The sequence below is a fragment of the Dreissena polymorpha genome, chromosome 1 (genome assembly GCF_020536995.1).
Source record: "Dreissena polymorpha isolate Duluth1 chromosome 1, UMN_Dpol_1.0, whole genome shotgun sequence".
Classification (NCBI taxonomy): Eukaryota; Metazoa; Mollusca; class Bivalvia; order Myida; family Dreissenidae; genus Dreissena; species Dreissena polymorpha.
This window is the reverse complement of record NC_068355.1, coordinates 206,286,285-206,300,931: the sequence shown is the minus strand read 5'-3', so window position 1 is coordinate 206,300,931 and position 14,647 is coordinate 206,286,285. Positions and strand designations below refer to the sequence as shown.

The following is a 14,647-nucleotide window of genomic DNA, read 5'->3' as shown; positions in this document are numbered from 1 at the left end:
TCACTTTCATCCCCACCGGGCTTCCCTATTTATTCATTTCCAGTAATCAAGCATTGTAGTTTAAAACAATGGGGGCCTGATTCCCGTTTCCGCTGTTTAATATCCGCTTTGGTGTCCTGAGTTTCTCTTGTGAAAATGAATGAAATGCACGTGTTAATATTTCAACTTCAAAACATGTCCCCCTCGGGTCTATGAGATTGATAAACAAGAAATTCGTTTAATAAAAAGCAAGCATCTTGATTTTGCTTCGGTATACGACATCTTTTTTTTTCGATCGACGATTATTATGAACAATTAGTGATGGACGAAATTATATAGGATTTTTTAAATACGGTATTACCGGTGCATTTTATATTTGATTGAAGAAATTACCGGCATATAGGATATTTGATAGACGAAATTACCGATATATAGGATTTTTGAAAAACGATATTGTATAGAAGATTTTTGAAAGACGACATCAACGGTATATACAATTTTCGACAGATAATGAACAAACATTATCGATTTAAAACGATTCACAATTCACAACGCAAAAAGTACGACCGCTTCTGAAATGCCTATAGGTTAATTAGATAAACATATTTCTTCATCAAAACCTGTTTAAATTTTTGAAATACGATCAGAATTTACACAAATATGCGACTTATTAAGGTTACACATGCCCAATTAATTTCCTTCTTTGTTATATATAGAATTCGCAATCTTTGATCTCAAATTTCACCATGACCGAGCGATAAGCCAATATATAACTATACATGACTGGAAAGGTGGTTTCATAAACTTACAAAAAAACTGCATTTGAAAAAATTCTATACGGTGTAACTCAAAATAATTACCTTAGAGCATATGAACCGGTTTTGACAGCTACCGGCACTGCCATTTGAAGGCAAAAACCATGCCCTACTATTGAGGCTGGCAACCACTAACATACAAAGAAATGCACAAATCAGGCCTTTTGCCCTGTGACTTACACATGTACCTTTAAACTGACACCTAAACTCTTCATTTCAGATACATTTTTAAAATCTTATGCACCAGGACCTGCATCATATGTACTAAGTAGCAAACCGACTGCATGTAACCCCCCAAATTCCACTTCCGTTTAGGATAATGTAACCTATAAGGGAACCCAACCCCTTCAAATTTGAATTAAAGGCACTTTTTCCATAGGTATAATCTGTTTTAAAAAAGATCACAAAGTTCCAGTACCATGACACACAGATTTATTCATTAAAGTTGACGTTGAAAGCGTCACGCGTAACAGCGTTTCGCGTCAAGAATTAAGGTAGAAAAGCCGACCTTGGTTACATCATACAGACAGCACTTAGACTCCATACAAGGCATCACTTTCGATTCTAATAGCATAGCAGATGTAACATATGACTTAATAAGTGAAAACAAATCATCAATGGCATTATATGTGCATCATAGCAGGTTTTGAACAAGATCCGAACAAACTTTTTATATATTTTTTGGCACATTTTAGGTAAAATCCATGTAGAAGCAGCATTTCTGATGTCATTTGACCCAACAAAAGGGCTTGCTTGCATGGGAAAACAACACACTTTACTTCCTGACGCAAAAAAAGTCATCGTCAGACATGAGCTTTAAGTTTTCTGTCACACCTGGACCTATGATTCCTCGGCTCGAGTTCCGTCTCGGACAGGCTCCGGAAAGTGTCAGTCTGGCCCGGGTGCTCAATTCCGTGTAATCTGAGAAAACAAAAAGTTGTTTAGTGCACATTTACCCATTACGGTGCTAACTTATGTAAGTGAGATACAATTAGAGTAAGCTTTCAATAGTCTGTGTGGCTTTATTTACTGTAAACGGATAAGTCACCATGCCGGCATCACATTGTCGGGCACACTGGCAAAGTTATCGCCACAAAATGTGGTTTCAGAGCTGCAGTAATTGTAAAAAACAACAATTTGCCTAATTTTGGTGACAAAAGTGTGCCATGATATCAAAGAAATCATTTTACAATAGATTTCATTGAAAATAACAGCGTACTAACCTGCAAAGACACCGATCCTCTCGACACGACTGGGCGAGTGTTGAGGGCCGTCTCCGAATCAGTCATACTGTGCAGTTTTTGATGGCCTGTCACTTCAGCCGGACTTGTAAACCAATTGGACAGCAGTTCAGGCAGAGCTATAGACTAATTCCGACACCACCTAAAAATGTACATTTAGGTTTACGTATAATATTGAGGTCACTTAAATACAGATTCCCTGCTGTTTTTCACGCACGGTCTATCACAACAACATCGTTCCAAGAAAGAAAGCATAATATTATTATCCTTTTTGTGTTTTCAGCTGAATACTTGATTTAACTTGAACTCAGCAAGATATCCAAACAGGAAAAATAAGGCAAAGTAGTGTTATTCTGAGTAGATCTGCCTGGCGGGATTGAAAGCGAAGGCAGATAGCAGTGTCGGTCCAAAATTGCTTGCATGGAAAAACAACACACATTACATTTTAAATAGTAAAAGGCTAAAAGTAAACAATAGCAATAAATACAGATGAAATAAAGACAGGAATTAGGTTCATTATTGAGATTGATGCAAATTAATGTCAAAATGTCACTGAAAAACAATACCGAGTGTTTACGTAGTCTTAGAATGTGTCTTCGGAACAGGTTTCGGAGTGATTTTCAAGCATTTACCCCCCTTAGGACCCCAAGTGCAACAGCCCAATTGCAAACAGCCCTTAATTGGGTCAAAATGACATCTGGTAGTTATGTTTTGCAATACAGAGAGTTTTTGATGGTAAATTGTCAACATTCTGGAAGACGACTAACTTGGTCGGAAGTTCTTAAAGGTTACACATGCCCAATTAATTTCCTTCTTTGTTATATATAGAATTCGCAATCTTTGATCTCAAATTTCACCATGACCGAGCGATAAGCCAATATATAACTATACATGACTGGAAAGGTGGTTTCATAAACTTACAAAAAAACTGCATTTGAAAAAATTCTATACGGTGTAACTCAAAATAATTACCTTAGAGCATATGAACCGGTTTTGACAGCTACCGGCACTGCCATTTGAAGGCAAAAACCATGCCCTACTATTGAGGCTGGCAACCACTAACATACAAAGAAATGCACAAATCAGGCCTTTTGCCCTGTGACTTACACATGTACCTTTAAACTGACACCTAAACTCTTCATTTCAGATACATTTTTAAAATCTTATGCACCAGGACCTGCATCATATGTACTAAGTAGCAAACCGACTGCATGTAACCCCCCAAATTCCACTTCCGTTTAGGATAATGTAACCTATAAGGGAACCCAACCCCTTCAAATTTGAATTAAAGGCACTTTTTCCATAGGTATAATCTGTTTTAAAAAAGATCACAAAGTTCCAGTACCATGACACACAGATTTATTCATTAAAGTTGACGTTGAAAGCGTCACGCGTAACAGCGTTTCGCGTCAAGAATTAAGGTAGAAAAGCCGACCTTGGTTACATCATACAGACAGCACTTAGACTCCATACAAGGCATCACTTTCGATTCTAATAGCATAGCAGATGTAACATATGACTTAATAAGTGAAAACAAATCATCAATGGCATTATATGTGCATCATAGCAGGTTTTGAACAAGATCCGAACAAACTTTTTATATATTTTTTGGCACATTTTAGGTAAAATCCATGTAGAAGCAGCATTTCTGATGTCATTTGACCCAACAAAAGGGCTTGCTTGCATGGGAAAACAACACACTTTACTTCCTGACGCAAAAAAAGTCATCGTCAGACATGAGCTTTAAGTTTTCTGTCACACCTGGACCTATGATTCCTCGGCTCGAGTTCCGTCTCGGACAGGCTCCGGAAAGTGTCAGTCTGGCCCGGGTGCTCAATTCCGTGTAATCTGAGAAAACAAAAAGTTGTTTAGTGCACATTTACCCATTACGGTGCTAACTTATGTAAGTGAGATACAATTAGAGTAAGCTTTCAATAGTCTGTGTGGCTTTATTTACTGTAAACGGATAAGTCACCATGCCGGCATCACATTGTCGGGCACACTGGCAAAGTTATCGCCACAAAATGTGGTTTCAGAGCTGCAGTAATTGTAAAAAACAACAATTTGCCTAATTTTGGTGACAAAAGTGTGCCATGATATCAAAGAAATCATTTTACAATAGATTTCATTGAAAATAACAGCGTACTAACCTGCAAAGACACCGATCCTCTCGACACGACTGGGCGAGTGTTGAGGGCCGTCTCCGAATCAGTCATACTGTGCAGTTTTTGATGGCCTGTCACTTCAGCCGGACTTGTAAACCAATTGGACAGCAGTTCAGGCAGAGCTATAGACTAATTCCGACACCACCTAAAAATGTACATTTAGGTTTACGTATAATATTGAGGTCACTTAAATACAGATTCCCTGCTGTTTTTCACGCACGGTCTATCACAACAACATCGTTCCAAGAAAGAAAGCATAATATTATTATCCTTTTTGTGTTTTCAGCTGAATACTTGATTTAACTTGAACTCAGCAAGATATCCAAACAGGAAAAATAAGGCAAAGTAGTGTTATTCTGAGTAGATCTGCCTGGCGGGATTGAAAGCGAAGGCAGATAGCAGTGTCGGTCCAAAATTGCTTGCATGGAAAAACAACACACATTACATTTTAAATAGTAAAAGGCTAAAAGTAAACAATAGCAATAAATACAGATGAAATAAAGACAGGAATTAGGTTCATTATTGAGATTGATGCAAATTAATGTCAAAATGTCACTGAAAAACAATACCGAGTGTTTACGTAGTCTTAGAATGTGTCTTCGGAACAGGTTTCGGAGTGATTTTCAAGCATTTACCCCCCTTAGGACCCCAAGTGCAACAGCCCAATTGCAAACAGCCCTTAATTGGGTCAAAATGACATCTGGTAGTTATGTTTTGCAATACAGAGAGTTTTTGATGGTAAATTGTCAACATTCTGGAAGACGACTAACTTGGTCGGAAGTTCTTAAAGGTTACACATGCCCAATTAATTTCCTTCTTTGTTATATATAGAATTCGCAATCTTTGATCTCAAATTTCACCATGACCGAGCGATAAGCCAATATATAACTATACATGACTGGAAAGGTGGTTTCATAAACTTACAAAAAAACTGCATTTGAAAAAATTCTATACGGTGTAACTCAAAATAATTACCTTAGAGCATATGAACCGGTTTTGACAGCTACCGGCACTGCCATTTGAAGGCAAAAACCATGCCCTACTATTGAGGCTGGCAACCACTAACATACAAAGAAATGCACAAATCAGGCCTTTTGCCCTGTGACTTACACATGTACCTTTAAACTGACACCTAAACTCTTCATTTCAGATACATTTTTAAAATCTTATGCACCAGGACCTGCATCATATGTACTAAGTAGCAAACCGACTGCATGTAACCCCCCAAATTCCACTTCCGTTTAGGATAATGTAACCTATAAGGGAACCCAACCCCTTCAAATTTGAATTAAAGGCACTTTTTCCATAGGTATAATCTGTTTTAAAAAAGATCACAAAGTTCCAGTACCATGACACACAGATTTATTCATTAAAGTTGACGTTGAAAGCGTCACGCGTAACAGCGTTTCGCGTCAAGAATTAAGGTAGAAAAGCCGACCTTGGTTACATCATACAGACAGCACTTAGACTCCATACAAGGCATCACTTTCGATTCTAATAGCATAGCAGATGTAACATATGACTTAATAAGTGAAAACAAATCATCAATGGCATTATATGTGCATCATAGCAGGTTTTGAACAAGATCCGAACAAACTTTTTATATATTTTTTGGCACATTTTAGGTAAAATCCATGTAGAAGCAGCATTTCTGATGTCATTTGACCCAACAAAAGGGCTTGCTTGCATGGGAAAACAACACACTTTACTTCCTGACGCAAAAAAAGTCATCGTCAGACATGAGCTTTAAGTTTTCTGTCACACCTGGACCTATGATTCCTCGGCTCGAGTTCCGTCTCGGACAGGCTCCGGAAAGTGTCAGTCTGGCCCGGGTGCTCAATTCCGTGTAATCTGAGAAAACAAAAAGTTGTTTAGTGCACATTTACCCATTACGGTGCTAACTTATGTAAGTGAGATACAATTAGAGTAAGCTTTCAATAGTCTGTGTGGCTTTATTTACTGTAAACGGATAAGTCACCATGCCGGCATCACATTGTCGGGCACACTGGCAAAGTTATCGCCACAAAATGTGGTTTCAGAGCTGCAGTAATTGTAAAAAACAACAATTTGCCTAATTTTGGTGACAAAAGTGTGCCATGATATCAAAGAAATCATTTTACAATAGATTTCATTGAAAATAACAGCGTACTAACCTGCAAAGACACCGATCCTCTCGACACGACTGGGCGAGTGTTGAGGGCCGTCTCCGAATCAGTCATACTGTGCAGTTTTTGATGGCCTGTCACTTCAGCCGGACTTGTAAACCAATTGGACAGCAGTTCAGGCAGAGCTATAGACTAATTCCGACACCACCTAAAATGTACATTTAGGTTTACGTATAATATTGAGGTCACTTAAATACAGATTCCCTGCTGTTTTTCACGCACGGTCTATCACAACAACATCGTTCCAAGAAAGAAAGCATAATATTATTATCCTTTTTGTGTTTTCAGCTGAATACTTGATTTAACTTGAACTCAGCAAGATATCCAAACAGGAAAAATAAGGCAAAGTAGTGTTATTCTGAGTAGATCTGCCTGGCGGGATTGAAAGCGAAGGCAGATAGCAGTGTCGGTCCAAAATTGCTTGCATGGAAAAACAACACACATTACATTTTAAATAGTAAAAGGCTAAAAGTAAACAATAGCAATAAATACAGATGAAATAAAGACAGGAATTAGGTTCATTATTGAGATTGATGCAAATTAATGTCAAAATGTCACTGAAAAACAATACCGAGTGTTTACGTAGTCTTAGAATGTGTCTTCGGAACAGGTTTCGGAGTGATTTTCAAGCATTTACCCCCCTTAGGACCCCAAGTGCAACAGCCCAATTGCAAACAGCCCTTAATTGGGTCAAAATGACATCTGGTAGTTATGTTTTGCAATACAGAGAGTTTTTGATGGTAAATTGTCAACATTCTGGAAGACGACTAACTTGGTCGGAAGTTCTTAAAGGTTACACATGCCCAATTAATTTCCTTCTTTGTTATATATAGAATTCGCAATCTTTGATCTCAAATTTCACCATGACCGAGCGATAAGCCAATATATAACTATACATGACTGGAAAGGTGGTTTCATAAACTTACAAAAAAACTGCATTTGAAAAAATTCTATACGGTGTAACTCAAAATAATTACCTTAGAGCATATGAACCGGTTTTGACAGCTACCGGCACTGCCATTTGAAGGCAAAAACCATGCCCTACTATTGAGGCTGGCAACCACTAACATACAAAGAAATGCACAAATCAGGCCTTTTGCCCTGTGACTTACACATGTACCTTTAAACTGACACCTAAACTCTTCATTTCAGATACATTTTTAAAATCTTATGCACCAGGACCTGCATCATATGTACTAAGTAGCAAACCGACTGCATGTAACCCCCCAAATTCCACTTCCGTTTAGGATAATGTAACCTATAAGGGAACCCAACCCCTTCAAATTTGAATTAAAGGCACTTTTTCCATAGGTATAATCTGTTTTAAAAAAGATCACAAAGTTCCAGTACCATGACACACAGATTTATTCATTAAAGTTGACGTTGAAAGCGTCACGCGTAACAGCGTTTCGCGTCAAGAATTAAGGTAGAAAAGCCGACCTTGGTTACATCATACAGACAGCACTTAGACTCCATACAAGGCATCACTTTCGATTCTAATAGCATAGCAGATGTAACATATGACTTAATAAGTGAAAACAAATCATCAATGGCATTATATGTGCATCATAGCAGGTTTTGAACAAGATCCGAACAAACTTTTTATATATTTTTTGGCACATTTTAGGTAAAATCCATGTAGAAGCAGCATTTCTGATGTCATTTGACCCAACAAAAGGGCTTGCTTGCATGGGAAAACAACACACTTTACTTCCTGACGCAAAAAAAAGTCATCGTCAGACATGAGCTTTAAGTTTTCTGTCACACCTGGACCTATGATTCCTCGGCTCGAGTTCCGTCTCGGACAGGCTCCGGAAAGTGTCAGTCTGGCCCGGGTGCTCAATTCCGTGTAATCTGAGAAAACAAAAAGTTGTTTAGTGCACATTTACCCATTACGGTGCTAACTTATGTAAGTGAGATACAATTAGAGTAAGCTTTCAATAGTCTGTGTGGCTTTATTTACTGTAAACGGATAAGTCACCATGCCGGCATCACATTGTCGGGCACACTGGCAAAGTTATCGCCACAAAATGTGGTTTCAGAGCTGCAGTAATTGTAAAAAACAACAATTTGCCTAATTTTGGTGACAAAAGTGTGCCATGATATCAAAGAAATCATTTTACAATAGATTTCATTGAAAATAACAGCGTACTAACCTGCAAAGACACCGATCCTCTCGACACGACTGGGCGAGTGTTGAGGGCCGTCTCCGAATCAGTCATACTGTGCAGTTTTTGATGGCCTGTCACTTCAGCCGGACTTGTAAACCAATTGGACAGCAGTTCAGGCAGAGCTATAGACTAATTCCGACACCACCTAAAAATGTACATTTAGGTTTACGTATAATATTGAGGTCACTTAAATACAGATTCCCTGCTGTTTTTCACGCACGGTCTATCACAACAACATCGTTCCAAGAAAGAAAGCATAATATTATTATCCTTTTTGTGTTTTCAGCTGAATACTTGATTTAACTTGAACTCAGCAAGATATCCAAACAGGAAAAATAAGGCAAAGTAGTGTTATTCTGAGTAGATCTGCCTGGCGGGATTGAAAGCGAAGGCAGATAGCAGTGTCGGTCCAAAATTGCTTGCATGGAAAAACAACACACATTACATTTTAAATAGTAAAAGGCTAAAAGTAAACAATAGCAATAAATACAGATGAAATAAAGACAGGAATTAGGTTCATTATTGAGATTGATGCAAATTAATGTCAAAATGTCACTGAAAAACAATACCGAGTGTTTACGTAGTCTTAGAATGTGTCTTCGGAACAGGTTTCGGAGTGATTTTCAAGCATTTACCCCCCTTAGGACCCCAAGTGCAACAGCCCAATTGCAAACAGCCCTTAATTGGGTCAAAATGACATCTGGTAGTTATGTTTTGCAATACAGAGAGTTTTTGATGGTAAATTGTCAACATTCTGGAAGACGACTAACTTGGTCGGAAGTTCTTAAAGGTTACACATGCCCAATTAATTTCCTTCTTTGTTATATATAGAATTCGCAATCTTTGATCTCAAATTTCACCATGACCGAGCGATAAGCCAATATATAACTATACATGACTGGAAAGGTGGTTTCATAAACTTACAAAAAAACTGCATTTGAAAAAATTCTATACGGTGTAACTCAAAATAATTACCTTAGAGCATATGAACCGGTTTTGACAGCTACCGGCACTGCCATTTGAAGGCAAAAACCATGCCCTACTATTGAGGCTGGCAACCACTAACATACAAAGAAATGCACAAATCAGGCCTTTTGCCCTGTGACTTACACATGTACCTTTAAACTGACACCTAAACTCTTCATTTCAGATACATTTTTAAAATCTTATGCACCAGGACCTGCATCATATGTACTAAGTAGCAAACCGACTGCATGTAACCCCCCAAATTCCACTTCCGTTTAGGATAATGTAACCTATTAATCATACAGAGTTACAGCCCTTTGATTTCTGACTCGGCACATGTTTGGAACTGTTTGGAATTGTTCGTCAGGCACTTAGGGTCTCAGCGGGCGGACAGCCCGGTTTGATCATAGCAGGGTGACGAATGCACGTGCAACAGGGTGCTGTCAATTAATACATTGATGAAATAATTTTGCGGAAATAAATCAAGTTATCTTTCACAAGCCACTGACATCGGTATTAATTGTGTCGGTGCTTTGATGAGACTTGTCGATTTGTCATCGTTAATATAAGCGAAGGGATGCGGCGATTTGAACGTATTAACGAAGGCTTAATTAACAACGTTTCGTTAAAACCTCGTATGGGGTATGCCGATCTTAATCAGAATAATACTTTTTGTTAGTAATATTATATGGAACATGATGTGATCGTTTGTAATTTTTAGTCAGTTTGCTCAACAATTAGAATACGTAAAATTGTGTTATAAGTTGGATTTTAAAATGTTAATACATCTTTAACAAAAACTGGCGTTGTAATACATAAAAATTATTATAACATTTCATGCGCATTACTTTGTATGAAAAACAACAACACAAGCATAGCATGCAATTTATTAAATAACTAATCATATAATTGTTTTATTTTAATATAAATTTAAATTACCCCCATTTTGTGTATGCTAAGTACTTCATTTATTGTTAAGTCAAACAAACATGAAATATACTAAAACGCATAAAGTTTAATTATAGAAAAGTGTAATAAATACAATCGCGCCACCGGGTTTAAATGTTTAAAGGATGTTATCTAAGAAGAAAACTTCTTCGTAGGTTTCTAATTTGAATCGGTTATTTAAACATAGACGTTTCTAAATAGATATTTTTAATAAATAAATATATGTTGCAAATATAACTTTTATGTTTTTCGAAGATACCAAACTTTCGTATCTAAGTTTTACATCGAAAACTTGCGAGAATTACTAGTGATGGTGTTTCCAAACGTGTATATCGGCTTCATCAAGCCTTTAATCTGATTTTTTAAATTCAGTAAAATCTTTCATTTGTCAACATTTTCTCACTTATCTTGTACAAAAGCCTATAATTTCTCCTTTAGAATGAACGAGCGCGTATCAATGACGTTTACGTTATCAACGTCATCTACGTTACGGCGTCTGTCAAGTGTGCGTCGACTTTCATACTTATCTGATTCAAAATTCGTCACTTCAATGCGTAATTGAGTAATCAATTTAGTAAAACTTGTAATAGTTTGACACATAACTGTAACATCTTTATCAATAACAACAAAGACGCCGCTAGCGTCGCGTGAATCTACCCCGCGGTTAACGTTTTAAAACGTTCACGCAGCCAGAAGCGTTACGTTACGTAACTCGATAAAAGACAAGGAACTGGTGAGGGTTTCCCGCGTTTTTATTGAGGCAATAAAAATGCTTATGCTTGTAGACAAGGAAACAAGAATATGAAAGACAATTAATGTGAAATATTTAATTGCAGTTTTAGTATTTGATTTTATTACGGAAAACACCCTGTAAATACGAATTGACTATATTTGAACAACAAAATATATTTATAAACGTAGTTACTTGACTGATTATTTTAGCAGTTTGTTTTAACAGAAATACATCATTTCTATGATAATACAAACGAAACTGAAAAAGCAAAGACTGACATAGAATTTCAAATTATGGTTATATGCTTATACGTATTTTAGGAAACAATTGTTTAAAAGTCTAGAATTGAAACATGGTTCCATAAATCATATGAGTGCCCAGAAGTCTAGAATTGAAACATGGTTCCATAAATCATATGAGTGCCCAGTAATTTGGAAGAGCTCCAATCGACTTCAATCATAACGGGTTGAATCCTGTGGTGTGTAGAGTTTGTCCAATATCCACGAATATATTTAATATCAAAATATCTTATGATGTTTTAGAATAAATAAAATAAAATGAAACATTAAACATTTCAAACATATATCCATAATCGGGCAAATATTCATCAATTAACATAGCATTTAAGAAAAATCTTGACTATAGTAAATAATTACTATTATTTTAGGATGATATAATCTTAGATAGCAGGTAATCAAAGAGAACTTAATAATAATCGATGATCCGCGGGTATTAATGATCGTAGCTCGTAGGCGCTGGCAAGTTCAATTAGCCCCCAAAACTACGAACTATCACCGCGTGTGCACGATAGTAAGTACATTACAATTACTTCGCATAACTACATAAACAAATGGCACTTTTATGCCAATGAGGTAACACCACCTACGCTGACTTTAAGTTGACAATTACCAGACAATAGTTCGGTGTGTCTAATTGACGGGGTGGGGGTAATGTCGAAACAATAGTCCGGTAAGGTAGTCAATGGGGAGTGTTTGCGGTTGGGGTCATTAATGATGTTAGATGACCAGACGAGAGGTTGGTTCGTATTTACCACGCCGGTACCTCTAAGTCTCCCCTTGCCTATCAAGACCACAGGCTGTGACTGACTATAGGACGTCCTGATATTACTGCCAGTCATCCTCAGCGGAAACACATGGGTTCACAAGGACTCAAGCGATCTACAAGTCATTGGGGACCGTGGCTAAAGGAGATCCATCGAAACCGGAAGTTTTTACTCTCACCAATGCCGTGGTCACATGATTCATTTTTTTTAATTTATTTTTATTTATTTTCACAGATGACAAGAATAGCAAGCTTGTAGGATGGTCGGCCTACAGGAGACGTGTATGTTAGTAGCTCGAGCTCACCAAATCCCTGTTGAATAAACACAACAACAGCCCGCAGTGGAAAAATGTGGAAATTGGCTCACATTTTGCTAATATCATTCCGGGGAACCCAAACAATGTTTACTACAATCGACGGTCATCGAAATACCGGTCCCACCTTCGGGAGTTTGCCCTCGTGCGAAAATAACAAGTTCGACTTTGTAGTGGGTACCAGGGAAAATAAATAATTAGAAAGATAAGTAAATAGCGCATAAATCAATTATAACCTCGTCATATTTTGTGTGGGAAATTGTAGGGAAACAAGGTACCTTGAAATAATTAAAGTATAATCGTATGCTTCATTAGCTGCCGGTAAGTCCGCTCTCGCGTGTTCGGAATATTTTTTCCGAAGAAGAAAAGGAAACGATGCTGAGGGGATGTTCTGGAACAAATTAAGCTGCTTATCATTCGCTCAGAAAAGCAATGAAATTGCAATTAGAGAAATTCACTTCTTGGCATTGTCAGATTTTACATCCACTGGATTAAGATAAGGCGTCCAAATTGTTATGATACACATTAATTTATCATAATCAAATCAAAACTAGAGGCATTTCGTAAATCAGATCTCTGACATTCTCCCCCGGAATTATGATAAGGAATCAATCAATTAAAGCTCCATCTAGAAATCATGAGTGCCAGGATCAGGTGCCGGGGCCGACCCGGGGGACGGGCAGTGTGATGCACGGGTAATTTGAACCACGTGCGGTAATCTTGGACAGGAGCTGGGGCTACACAACCGGCCATTTGTCCGGGGCGGCAGGGCAGAGTAGCCCTGGCGTTGACAACTTCCGTTACTAAATGGCAAATGCCTCCATATAATTAGCTGAAATTCAACTCATATCTCATCAGTTACAATTATTGCAAATTGGTTGATTGACTTAAGACATTGAGTCATTCGGACCTTGTGCTTACGAGATCTGTAACATGTTTCCTTATGTAAGAGCCAAATCATTATACTGGACGAATTTTATTATTAACATTATAACAAGCATCTTTATGATTTCATAAAAGACAACTTACAGTCCATTTTAACTGAATTTATGGTATTGTACTATTTTTAGAATGATACATTGCATTAACATGCTTTGTCATAAAAATTATTACGTCATACTTTAATTCAATAGCACATACATCAGAAACAATACAGTATTTAGTCTATTGTTCACGGCCGTTAATCACGGGCGCCACCTCTTTAATGAGATGAGGTAGCGCCCGTGATTAACGGCCGTGATTGTTTGTTTGTCCAGATCAAGGACAAGTTCAAATTTGGAAGAAACTGGTTGAAACTGATTTGACTATTTATGGGGATTTCATTTTAGTTTGAAGACTGTTTTCTTGTCTACAGGATTGGTGCCCGCTACTTTATATGCATCATTTTATTCGAAACAGAATACCAGATCGCATACTTAATTAATTACCGTGGCTTATTTTGAACTAATGACGTTATTTATAGGTTTTGACCGAACTTTGTTTAGGAAAATTTAACGGTTCGATTAATGAAGACGAATATGTAGACATTATTTAAGATTTGCAGACGGATATGCTCGTAACATTTTTGACAAATAACATCAAATACAGAATATGATGATCGGTCTTAGTGCGATTAGTGCCACCCACACCTTCACCGCCGGTCTTCTCTCCTCTCCCAAACAATGACATGTTTAGATACTTAAATATAACATTATTTAATATTCTGAACAGGAAATATATAGCAACTAAAGGAATTGTCAGGTCACCCTAGAGACGGTCATATCACTCCGGTCTGTCATCATACTCGCGCACTCGTGATACATCGACTTTCTCCGGAATCCTCCGTAAGATAGGCAGATTTAAGCAATAAATCGTCTGCTGATCCAGAGGGCATACTCGCGCTCTCCCCGTGTAAGCTTATACCAGTTCTAAGTTAATGAAGGACAATTGTCGATTTCTGGCATATTTAAACAAAAAATGCCCATAACTTGCAACAGCCCTTCTTGAATCAGAGCTATAGGGGGATAATGGCTGATCCCAACACTCTGGATCCTATCTTACGGAGGATTCCGGAGATAGTCGATGTATCACGATTGCGATCCCAACACA

General features: G+C 37.6%; 2 long non-coding RNA genes across 11 annotated transcripts; one reads left to right on the top strand and one right to left on the bottom strand.

The window, feature by feature from the left end:
- Positions 1–1,209: 1,209 nt before the first annotated feature.
- On the bottom strand, positions 1,210–9,777 carry LOC127864736 (uncharacterized). 10 transcript variants are annotated; one of them, XR_008042242.1, is made up of 9 exons: positions 9,512–9,777; positions 8,522–8,681; positions 7,343–8,219; positions 6,354–6,513; positions 5,176–6,051; positions 4,186–4,345; positions 3,008–3,883; positions 2,018–2,177; positions 1,210–1,715 (listed from the first exon to the last, which is right to left on the bottom strand). It is a non-coding gene; the product is annotated as an uncharacterized LOC127864736 (long non-coding RNA). The 10 variants fall into 10 exon arrangements; XR_008042243.1 differs by lacking the exon at positions 9,512–9,777 and adding an exon at positions 9,106–9,499; XR_008042241.1 differs by lacking the exon at positions 9,512–9,777 and having other exon boundaries at positions 8,522–9,094.
- Positions 2,173–5,908, top strand: LOC127864762 (uncharacterized). The gene is made up of 2 exons (XR_008042281.1): positions 2,173–2,822; positions 3,296–5,908. It is a non-coding gene; the product is annotated as an uncharacterized LOC127864762 (long non-coding RNA).
- Positions 9,778–14,647: the final 4,870 nt, after the last annotated feature.